Raw genomic sequence first — 12713 nt, 5'->3', positions numbered from 1 at the left:
TCCTAAGCCTGACAATCCTATTTCAGGGTCCCTCAACCAATTACCCTTATCATAAAGGCCATCTCCAATTTTTAGATGGGGGTTCTTAGGTACTAGCTCTTTGGCCTTAGCCCCAGCATTGGTGGACATGGTTAATAGCTCTAAAAAATCATCATAGACATTTCAGTCCTGGTAATTCACCTTCCCTGTCAATTCTCTTCTGGATGCCATTCCAGTCAAACAATTATACCACTAGCAACTAGCACAGACCTCTAATGAAGTAATTCACATAGCAGTATTTGAGAACAAACCAAGAGTTATCAAGAAAGGCACAAGAAACTTGATTATTCGCCTAAAGAAAATTGCTCTGCAACAATTCGCCCTGCAACAAACTTCGATGAAACAATACTTAGCAATCAAGTTGATGCAGACTCAAAAAGGACAAGTTGGCATTTAAGTTTTAGAAATTAACTCTACATGCTTCGGCTTTCTTTTCAGAATTGAATTCACCAAATCAAATTTAAAACTGGCTCCAACGGGTCATAATTCCTCTAAGTCTTTGCTCTATTTCGCTCTTTTGCTATTTCGCAGAACATAAAACCCATGCTCTTTTCTTTCACGAAACAACGCTGGCCGTTGGATCATGAGAACTTGCATCGCCTTTATCTCCGTTTGATCTCTTTGCTTTAGTGTCGGGCCCTACCTCCTTTTCACCACTTCGCGGACTTTAATAGTCGTTCACTTTTCCTTCGCGAGGCCACACCAAGCGTTAGATCAAACTCAAATCACCCGGCATTTAACTCCAACTAGGACCATCAATCCTTTTAATTAACCGTGCCTCATCTTGACGACTAATGGTTTTTACTATTTCGCTGAGGTTAAGCTGCGGACATCTTAGGGCCACGAAACAACAAGAAGCGTTGGATCAATCTTGAGATGAATGCCTTTTAAGTGGGCCCTTTACCCAGGAATTACTTACCCCACTTGTTCTTTAGTTAATAAATGCCACATGGCAGTCGACCATTAGCCCTGGAAACTCCTTTTGTTTCCACCCTTAATCCGCCACGTGTTCCCTTTTACTATTCCCACATAACTACTGGTTACACCTTAGGCGGGCCCTCAACCACTTTTAGAGCCACATGGCATTCAACACATCACTATCAAGCTCTACAAAAAGTTGCAGCTGTTATGCCATGTCACACCTCCATGTGAATTCCACCTGTCTTTCGCGACTTCGTGAACATTATACTTCATTTAGCTTGCGGCCGTGAATCAACGTGAGCCATTGATCTTTTTCCAACCCGATCATTCTTTAACCAAAGAATACCGCTTATCTCTGGGACCCGCAAAACCCTTTCGCCACTTCGTGAAGGTTAAAACACATTCAGCTTGATCTCACGAAACCACGTTGTCCGTCTGATCAGATGAAACTTGATTGGTGTTTAGCTTTGGTCCAAACCTATATGCCGGGTCCACCTTCGCCTTTCGCTACTTCGCGGAAACTAAGTTTCAACCACTTTTTGGTCGCAAATCAACGCGGGCCGTCAGATCAACAGAAAATCGCATGATACTTATAAGGCCCAACGGACATTAGAAAAGGCAGATTAAAAGCGAACAAGAATAAAATATTTAAAGGGACTGCCTAGGTAAATGACAAGGGGAGAACAATTTTATGATAAATGGACCCATCACTTAAGTGAATAAAGTAACACCAAATTAGAAACCAGAAGGGCTTTTCTCAGGTATTGAAGCGACTTAAAACCTAAACCCTAAACCCCTTAGGATTTAAAACAAATTGAAAGAACATAGGCATACCAGACACAAAATTTTCAAAAAACCTAGCCATTTATGGACTGAGAACATCCATTTTTAAAATAGTGATAACAGGACCATCCCTTTCGTTGAGTCTTTTTGCACCAATAGTGTTATATCCTCAAAGACCTTTTCTTGTCAATGAGAACCATCTCCACTTTCCTCAATATCTTTTATCGATGGAGTTACTGTCTTCAATGAGTCCTTTCTGAAGTTCATCGGTGTTTTCTTTCTTCGATGCCCTTTTTATATCGATGAGACATCGCTGGGTCTCATCGATACTGTTCAAATCTTAGATACTTTGATAGAATGCTTTTAGACTTGTTCGATAACTTATGGGTTATTACAGTATCAATGAAAATGATGATTTCTTCCAAAGAGAGATGGCTTCTATTGATGAAACCATGTGTATCGGAGACATGCCTTTTAGTCTCCTCGAAACTCATTCTCATCAAAATCTTTTTGTTGTCCGCTAGGTTTCATGTCAAAGAGACTTTGGACTTCGGTGACTTCTTTTGTCCTCCCATCAAAACTCATATCCTTATCGATATCATTCATCAACGTGGTTTTCTTCTATTTTATCAATATCACTTTTTCGATGAGAATGCTTCTTTCGGTGAATCTTCTTTATCTTGCATCGATGATATTGTTTCTTTGAAAACCTTTTCTCATTGGTGGGAGCCACCTCTGCTTTCTTCACTACCTTTTGTTGGTGGGACAATCCCTTTTGGTGTCTTTTTGCACCGATAGTGTTATATCCTCAAAGACCTTTTCTTGTCGATGAGAACCATCTCCACTTTCCTCGATATCTTTTATCGATGGAGTTATTGTCTTCAATGAGTCCTTTCTGAAGTTCATCGGTGTTTGCTTTCTTCGATGCCCCTTTTATATCGATGAGACATCGTTGGGTCTCATCGATACTGTTTGAATCTTAGATACTTCGATAGAATGCTTTTAGCCAATAAAGAAGTCCTTATCACTGGGTCTCACCAAACCTTTTCGCTACTACACGATATGCAACTTTTGAGCATGTTGAGTTCATGAATCCATGCGAGCCATCCGATTGACTGAGAGTTGCGCGACAATTACAAGGCCTGATGGTCATTAGAAAAGGCAATTTAAAGGAGAATAAAAATTAAAACATTTAAAAGGACCGCCTAGGTAAAAAACAATGGGGGGAACACTTTGCATGACAAAAGGACCCATTACTTAAGTGAATAAAGTAACACGGAAATAGAATTATAAGGGTTTTTTCTCAGACATTTTGAAAGTGATTAAAACTAAACCTAAACCCTCTTTAGGACCCAAAGCAATAGAAGTCACAAGGCCATACCAGACCCAAGAATTTCATAGACTTAGCCAATTATGGAAAAGAATACCCATTTTTAAACAGTGATAACAGTAACCTCTGAACCTTTATCTCTTCCCTCAAAAATGAAACTTGCCATTTGAATTCCTTTCTCATATTGATTAGCTTAATAATATTTGTTCAATGTTTTTTATCATTAAAAGATTACCTTCCTTTTAGATAAATTAGTTAGATTCTTATTATGTTGAAGAACATTTAGTTAGTTTTCTCCTTCAACTGAAGTAGTTATGTTTTATTTTGAAATGCTCAATTTTTTGTCTTAATATAGATCAAAATTTATTTTCTTTAACTATAGAATTAATGGAATATTACATATGGTATCAGAGCAACCAAGTTCGACATTGAACCTCAAGCTTTCCACCTATAAACAAAACTATATACATATGCAAGAGCACCATTGTTGAGATAATATGCATGTGCACTATATACAAAACTATATTTGCAAGTAAATCTTTTATTCAAATCCACAATATGAAACACAGAGTTTGACTAGAAGAACACAAGTAACCTTATCTCCTTTAGATAATATCACAAGCAACTGCCCACAGAAAGATGCAGTAATCCACAACATATACACAAAGGAAAGACAACTGATTATATTATGTATGTTTGCAAAATGGTACAATAGTAAGCCTAAGACTATATTCTACTTCTTCTCTAATGATCCTTATTGTTACAAAAATTCCCTCATTTATATGAGGGTATACATTGTCACCAAGAATCGTGGCTTTTCAGCACATAACTATTAATTAGCACTTTTGTTAACAAAATGGAAGATAAACAAGTTCAGCATTCCTATGTGTTCAATGTACTTATCATCTTTATACATTAGAACATCATTGTTTAGTGTCCTCATGTCGCTTTCTGTCTGGAAATGATTGGATAGAATATTGTTAACACAAAGTGACAAATCTTTGTCCCGATCCAACTCTGCTACTACTCGACTCTTCTCATCACTGAACTCTTGTTTCCACTATTCCAATGATACTAACTCACCATTACTATAAAAAGAGGGCACCCTAGGGGTATTCCCATCGTCCAGCCTCTGATGCTCTTTCCTTAATTGATTTTCCAATTCATCATGGGACTTCAAGTGAGCCTCGGCTTCAATTTTCTCACCTGGATTCATTAGACTGTTGTCAATCATCAAGCCTTCCAAATGAGACCTGAGCCTTTCATGATCTTTCACAGCTTTGACTGTTCCAGTGTATGTCTTCCAATAGATTTCTGCAACCTGCATCATACTTTTGAATCTATGGTCAACGACCTTGAGAACTAACTTATCCATCTTTTGTTGTTCCTTTTTTAGTTGTCGAGATGTCTTTTCGACCCTGTTCCTCCAATACATAGCGTCTGTCAAGGCATCCATGGCATCTCTGTCAACACCATATGTCATCCTTGTTTGACTGGTACATGTATCAATCTGAAGCAATCTTGCTTGCAGCCTCTGTTTTTCTTCATCAGTTTTCTCATATAGGCTTTTGTATGTACAATTTTCTCGGACCAGAAACTCTATCTGATCTTGGTTTAGTTTAGCAACATCCAAATTTAGTTTGGCAGTTGTTCTAGGGTCAGTCTTTCCAACCTGCTGCACCATCAAATGTCCAAAAGCTTCTTCTGTATCAACCAATATAGGTCTTTTATCTTTTGGATAGATAGCCCACTGTAGAAGAGCCTTCTGATCTGGATCATATCCTGATCCTTTAAAGAGTTTATCAATCTCTTTTGGCATCGTTTGCCTACTTGGGTCCTATTTCTTGAGGAATCCATCAAACAACAAGGCAAAGTTCACATCCCATCCAGAGTATAATAGCACACCAGCTTCCTTAAGCAACTGTCTTCCCTTCTCAAGTGTCATTTCTCTCATCACAAGATCCATCTCCTCTTGTAGCTTTTGAAGCTACTACTCTTCTTCACTATTTCTCATGTTATTCCTAATTTGAGATCCTTTATGTTGATAGAGGAATGCGGTGAACTCCTTGGAAGCAATGAAGTCACTATCAGCAATGAAATCCTCATGCTCCAAGAATCTGATGTCAGCCACTTCTCGGACATTCAGTTGTCCTGTTGCCAAGTCTATCATGTATCCTCTGCATAACCAGGGGGTAATCCTCTCGAGGAGTGAATGGAACGATGCCAGATGTGGAAGAAGGAGACATATGAGCCAAAGGCTCTGTATTCCTAATAGTATCAATGTAATCCCTAAAAACATGAGGCGGGACTCCCTCAAGTATTTCCAATTCATGCTCCACAAGTTTGTTGGCCAACTCCAAGGGGTCTTCAATATTTTGTAGCACATTCTCATCCATTTTCCTTCTATAAAGCTTCCATTTATAAGCTTACATTGCTTTCTCAAACTTTATTCGCTTCACTCTAACCTCTTCTCTATCAATGTTCTTAATGAGGTCATCTAGTAGATAAGATTTATGCTCTCCAGCCTTCAGCTTTTGTGATGACCGAGCTATCCTTATGTATCCTTCAAGATCAAAATTGGGCCTTGGATCCCCCATAGCCATGCCATAATAATCCAATTTTGTCTGCAGCAGGCCATAACTCTTTGAACTTTTCACAATAAAATCTGAAAATACTAACAACCCAAGTACAATTAATTGTTTTCCATAGCTTGTCAGATGTTATGTACTCACTATTGATAGTTGTCTCACAATTTCCAGACAAGCCACTCTGTTAGGGACTGTAAGTGGTAGTAAGTATGGTCTCCCTTCGAACCCATATACCCCGACTTGTGTGCAGTCTGAAAAACAATACCAATCTCCCCAATTGTGTTCAATTGAGGGATCTTCAGCAAAATCTTTTGCTCTTAGGAGTCTTTGAACCTTTGGTGCAAGGGCATGATTGCACAGGCATCCCAACAGTCTATATAATGGCTTGACAAAGAACTCCTCAAAATGCCAATATTGATTATTCACATACCTCTGGTCCCATGAAGAAACCCATAGTTGCACTGGTTTTCTCATTCTAGCATTGTCATATGTCTTGACACATAACTCTTCTGGCCATAACCCTTCATCTTGGCCCAAATACAATAGCATATGCATAAGTAAGGAATAATGCTTGAAATGAACATTGATGACATCCCCCTTTAACTTTTCTAACCCATGATTCAAAACCTCAACCAAATAAGCAGAAAAATCAAAGAAGTGGGGGTCCTTAGACTGCAAATCGGCACAAATGACCATGGCTGCAATATCCATCAAAGGATGGGCTTTTATCCCTAACACTTGGTCAACACAGTAATAGGTATACTTGAAATATGGATGGAAAGATTTGACATCATAGGGAGCTTTGTCATCTTGACCTAGTGGCACTAAGGACCATGCATTCCTAGGTCTATTTATAGGGAGTCTCCATGTTTTGTAAATGTGCTCTAGGTTAAAATATTCACTTGTTAACTTTTTGAGGTCAATCAATTCTTCAAATCCCCAATCCAACTCGAACATGGTGTCAATAACCTCCTTTGTGATTGCAAGAATTGGCTCACCCATGTAGTTATATATGGTCCTGGTTTTAGGGTCATAATTGTTTGTCAATGCCTTCATGAGCTCCACATTCATGAATACATTAGCCACAACTAACTTTCCTAAGTTCAATTGCCATAAATTGTTGATAGGTTGAGGAGCAAATCTTCTGTTGTACCCATTTATGAATAATTCATACCCTCTCAACTCTATCCATATGTCTCCAAGATCCTCAAACCGGTCCTCCCGGCCTTCCTCATCAGCTCTAATCTTCTTGGACCTCAAACTAGATGATGGACACTAGTCAATCAAGTCCTGGGCCAAAGAACACCCTTCCCTTTTCTGTCTTTTAGGTTTTTCTTCTGCAGCGATAGGTTCTTTTCCCTTTCTAGTCTTATTAGTTTTAGATGATAATTCCATTTGAATTTTGAAAAAGAGGTCTATGTGCAAACAACTTACTTGGAATTACTGAGCTTTATCTGTGAATTCACCCAATTCTTGCTTTCAGTTCGTTGCCTGTGAATTCCTTAATGATGTGCCCTTTGATGGTTGATCCACTACTTATGGCATATTTAATCAATTAGTAATGGCGCTTTGGACAACGGTCACTCAGGCACACGTTTGAATTTAATGGTGATGTGACCTTCCCTGGGATTTGTTTATGATTTTCATGGCAATCAATAATCATTTCAATGAGGATATGTCTTTCGATCATTTGTTTCTTTAGTCCATCAATCTCTTTGTTTCTATCGATAATACTTTTGTTTCGAATATTACTTCAATCAAGTATTTTTTCCCTTCATCAAAATACTGTATTCGGTCAGTATGGCTGTCTCCTCATCGAAACATATCTGATATCCATTGGGTCTTATGTCGAAGAAACCTTGGGCTTCGATGTCCTCCTTTATTTTTCCATCGAAATACTTCTTTCATCAATATCACTATGCCCCATTGATGAATGAGTCTATTATCTCATCGAAGCTTTTCTTTATTTTCCCTTATCGTTCTTCATCGATAAAGTTACATCGGCAAAACCACGCATATCGAGAACATGCCTTTTAACCTCCTCAAAACCTATATCCTCATCAATATCTTTTATCGATGTAGCTTCCTTTTGTCTGATCGATATTATTCTTTCGATGAAAATGCTCCTTTCGGTGGGTCCTTTTTATGTTGCACCGATAGTATTATTTCCTCAAGAACTTTTCCCATCGATGAAGACCCTCTCTACTTTCTTCGATATCTTTTGTCGATGAAGTTTAACCTCCTCGAAACCTATATCCTCGTCGACATCTTTTATCGATGTACCTTCTTTTTGTCTGATCGATATTATTCTTTCAATGAAAATGCTCCTTTCAGTGGGTCCTTTTTATGTTGCACCGATAGTATTATTTCCTCGAGAACTTTTCCCGTCGATGAAGACCCTCTCTACTTTCTTCGATATCTTTTGTCAATGAAGTTATTATCTTCGGTGAGTCCTTTCGGCGTTTCCTTCCTTCGATGGCTCTTTTATATCGATGATAATTATTTTATCTTTTTATAAAAATGATCATCGTCGGAATTACGACGAATACCAAGCTTTCAACTGACAACTTCTTTGACCGTTGGCAGAGTCCATTGGATTGTCAAATTTTCGACGGGCATGGCATCGTCGACCAAACTGACACCGAGTTTTCAACGGTGGATTTTGTCGACACTCCAATGAAAATTCATCGAAAATCCGACAAACGGCCATCGGAAATCAGCTCCGAATGTACTAGTGTTAGATTGAAGTTATATGCAGTTATCTACCTCATCTAGGTACAGGTTGCTCTTGGTTTTCTAACTCACTAAGCTCGTTGCATCTAAACATAACATAATTGCATCATTACGAGTTTTTAAACCAAGTTCACATGAATATAATTAAATAAACATTAACCGAATAAATATGCTATTTAATCTCCAAATAAAACATCATGGTCAGACTGGTTCAAAAATGATTTCTTCAAGTTTGTTTTTTCCAGAGCCAAGTTACACTATACAAATCAAGGAAATATATACATATAAGGAACCCAATTATAGATAATCCATTCCCAACTTGACAAATTATTTCCTTACGTACATAAAGAAAAGAAAACCAAAATAAAATATTAATTACTATATATTTATTAATTCATGATTAATAAAATATAAATAATTAATAATGAATAACAAAATAACAAATTAAGTATCTAATTAGAAAAATATGCATTAATAATAAAATAGAATTTGAAAATTAATTAATGTATATTTGCCACTTATACAATTAATTAATTACAAAATAATCATTAATTATTAATTAAATGCCATATCTAAACTTCATTAAAAACTTAATTTAAAATTAACATTTAAATAATATTAAACTATTATATATTTTTTTGATTAAAAAAAATATATTAAAAAAAACAATTTTTAAAAAAATAATATAAAGGGGGGAGGGTACTCACGTGGACCCCCATGTGGGCCCCCCCTTGGTAGCTCAGGCTACCCATGGTAGCGCTGCTACCAAAAGGTAGCAGTCCGCTAGCCTTTTGGTAGCAACGCTACCATTGGTAACACTGCTACCAATAGGTAGCAGCCACTACCTTTGGTAGCGACTACCTCTCGCGTGGTGGGGGTTTATTCCCTGCCACGTGGGTATTATTAAATTTATTTATTATTATTATTATTATTATTATTTTAAATTAGTTACTGTCAAAAACAACAAACTCAGAAACCCAGTCTCAACAAAGACTTTAAAAAAAAAATTCTTTCCAGAAAACAATGAGTTTTTCTAAAATTTTGCATTTTACAGAATAACCCAGAACAAGAAAATTTTCTTTCAATCAAACACCATATTGGCAAAATGAGATTGATTTACACATATTTAACACCAAATCTGCCAAATCCCCAAACTAAATTTCAATTTAAAACTTATTTAAGAGGAGATTCATTGGAGTTTTAAACAAAATTTCCTCAAGAATAGCCAAACCCCAAAATTTGGTTTTAATTTTTGAGAACTAATTTATACAAACAAAAATGACATCTCGAGGTTTGATAAGAGAGCAAGGAGACTTTGAGTCTCCGATTTCAAGGCAACTCTTCCATTTTCCACACAAATAAGGATTATCTACAAACACAAACAAGTTTCTACAAAAACACCAAAAACAATCTTTTTAAAACAAAGAAACCAATGAAATAAACCAGAGGCCTACCTGGTTCAGCAATCCTGGCAAGATTGAAGGAGAGCCCAATCCTCCAGCTCAAGAAATTCCTTCTCCTCCCAAAACCCCCAAATTTTTCCATCCAAAAACATTTTCCAAAAAAAATCAACCTCCCATATTTTTCCAAAAACCTAGGTTAAATGGGAGAAGTTTTGACCAAAATTTTTATTTTGGATTTAAAATATTTTTATAAAAATAAATCCCCAAAAATCATTCTTTTAAACTATATCAATAAATTAAATGTGCTTTTCAATTTAAAATTGATTTTCTCATATAACTGAAATTAACCTTTCTATTTCCAAAATACCAACAAGATTAAATTAATTCTATTTCAATTAAATTTAAATCTTTCTTTTCCAACAACATAAACATAATAAATTTAACATTAAAATTAACCATTAAATTGAACTTGCTACCAACCTGAATTGAGCAATTCAATTAATGATTAATCACATAAAAAGGGAGCCTATTTAATTTAGTCCCCAAAATACTAAAGCAAAAACACACATTAAATGAAATTAAAGATTAAGGATTAATTACTTGATTTAACCACACACAAAACACGCAACCCAAGAAAGTCAACCAAACAAATGACCTACATACCCAACCAAAGGGAATACCGATGACGCTCACTTGAGCACAACTATGGTCAAACAAGGATCTTACGACCACTTAATCCAAAATCTAAGGACCAAAGAGGTATACTCAACCCTGCGAATCCAGGTGAAGCCGAACCTCGCACCTAGGCGGTACTGTACCTGCAATCTCCTGCAACCAAGAGTCACACAAGCATATATATATATATATATATATATATATATATATATATATATATATATATATATATATATATATATATATATATATATATATATATATATATATATATATAATGAAGGTGTTAGCTCGAGATTAATAACAAGAATTAGGAGAACAATTAAACTTACATAAGAATCGATGTGAAAGCACATTAACAGGTATGCACAATAATCATAATATTTGACTACAAGATTACATCATGGTAAATCAACCATCCAAGAATGCCACATAAAAAGTCAACCAAGGTCAAACCAGTTTTACAAAGCTGACTAGGGTAGGGGCACTACATAATTAATATTTAAATTGTATTTATTTCATTGGTATAGGAAAGTATTTGAATTGATTTAATTAGTTTTATTTTTAAATTGCAAAAAAAATGAGTTAGGCATTTAAAATTTTATGAAGTACATTTTTGAGAAAAAAATAAATTAGAAATAAAAATAAATAAATAAATTGAAAATTGGAAAAATGGCATAAAGGAAAAGAAACTTAGTTTTATTTTCATTCTTGCATTTTGGGAAAATTGGGTTGTCAAACCCTCTTCTTGAAAATTTTCAAAAATTGGTGGATTGTAATTGTTATGGATTAGATGAGCCTGAAGATTGTATTGGATTGTAAATATCAAGAGGCATTTACATTGTGTTTGGGATTCCACTTTGTCTTTTTGGATAGAATTGGAGAAATCATGATTTTAGCAAAATCAAAATGAGAGGTAAATATTGCCCGTCTCTTACTTTTTTGAACTACTTTGGTGTTTGAATGGTATGCTCACCCTTAAGGTAGCATAGGTTCTTTTGTAGATTGAGATTTGAAAAAAAAGAAGAAAAAGATTAGATTATATTAGATTTTAAATAGTTTTCCAATTTAAATTTTGGTGGGTGGTATAATCAAGGAGCATACTAGGGGAGAGGACCCAATAGTTGAATGCGTTCTAGTTGTTGTGATAGAAGTTGTTGTTTTAATACACGTACTTGTTGACTTGATACTCATACTTGTTAATTTAATGTCCAATTTTTTTAACAACATTGCACCGATAGTTGTGATTTTAAAGTTGTTATTGTTGATGATGACTACCAATAATTGAATAAAATGTACCATTAGTTGTAAAAAGAATCCAATCATGTGATGCCATGTTAGCTACACAATTATTGGGGCCTCTTTTTCACGACTATTGGTCTCACTTTTTTTTGGGTTGTTTTGGACACCTTGGCAAAAAGCATGCTAATGTGGTATCATATTTGATGATGTGACTTTGAAACCTTAGTTATAAGAAGGGGACTTGCCAAGTAAGCTACTATAAAAAATTGGGAGTGATTTGAAATTTCCATGTAGGATATTGAAAAACATGTAGTTAGGGTGCACAACTACTGGGTCATCTCCCCTATTATTCTTAACAATTAACTACAATCCTTTCATTATTAAAACTTATTTGACATGAGTAAGCTATTTGAAATGAATATATGGCTTGTACGGTTTAGTTATTTGAGCCCTATAGCACTATGAAGACCACAATAGAGGATCGACAATTAATATTTGGACACCCACAATACTACTATATGTTGTTGGTTCAAAAAAAACAAGTGAGTTTATTTGTTGTTTACTTCTTTAGATTTGACTTGTTTTTTAGTGGTATTTCTCTACTTAGCTTAATCTTCTTTAGTATTCTATATGATGATTTATTCTATTTAAACATCATTCACTTCAATGATTAAACAACTAAGAGCAATTTTATGTATTATTTAGACTAAAAATGATAAACATTTATCTTGTTTTCTTAACTAAAAAGAAGAAAGGTTTTTTTGTCTGCAATGCGGCAAAAGGAATCATTCGATAGGGAAGTGAGAATTCCCCCTGGGACAAAAGACAAATATGTCTCAAAAACTTAGCCAAATCATGCAAGTAAGGAAGATGGTCCCAAGGATGTGAGATATCCTGAACAAAATAGGTATGACGCCTTAATTAAATAGAATGAAGGAAATACTTCGGCTTGCACGGAAAATGTTTTGATGGGGGAGAAAGAGATAGACAGTGACATGG

Source organism: Cryptomeria japonica, unplaced genomic scaffold, assembly GCF_030272615.1.
Source record: "Cryptomeria japonica unplaced genomic scaffold, Sugi_1.0 HiC_scaffold_576, whole genome shotgun sequence".
Taxonomy (NCBI): domain Eukaryota; kingdom Viridiplantae; phylum Streptophyta; class Pinopsida; order Cupressales; family Cupressaceae; genus Cryptomeria; species Cryptomeria japonica.
This window is presented reverse-complemented; position numbering follows the sequence as displayed.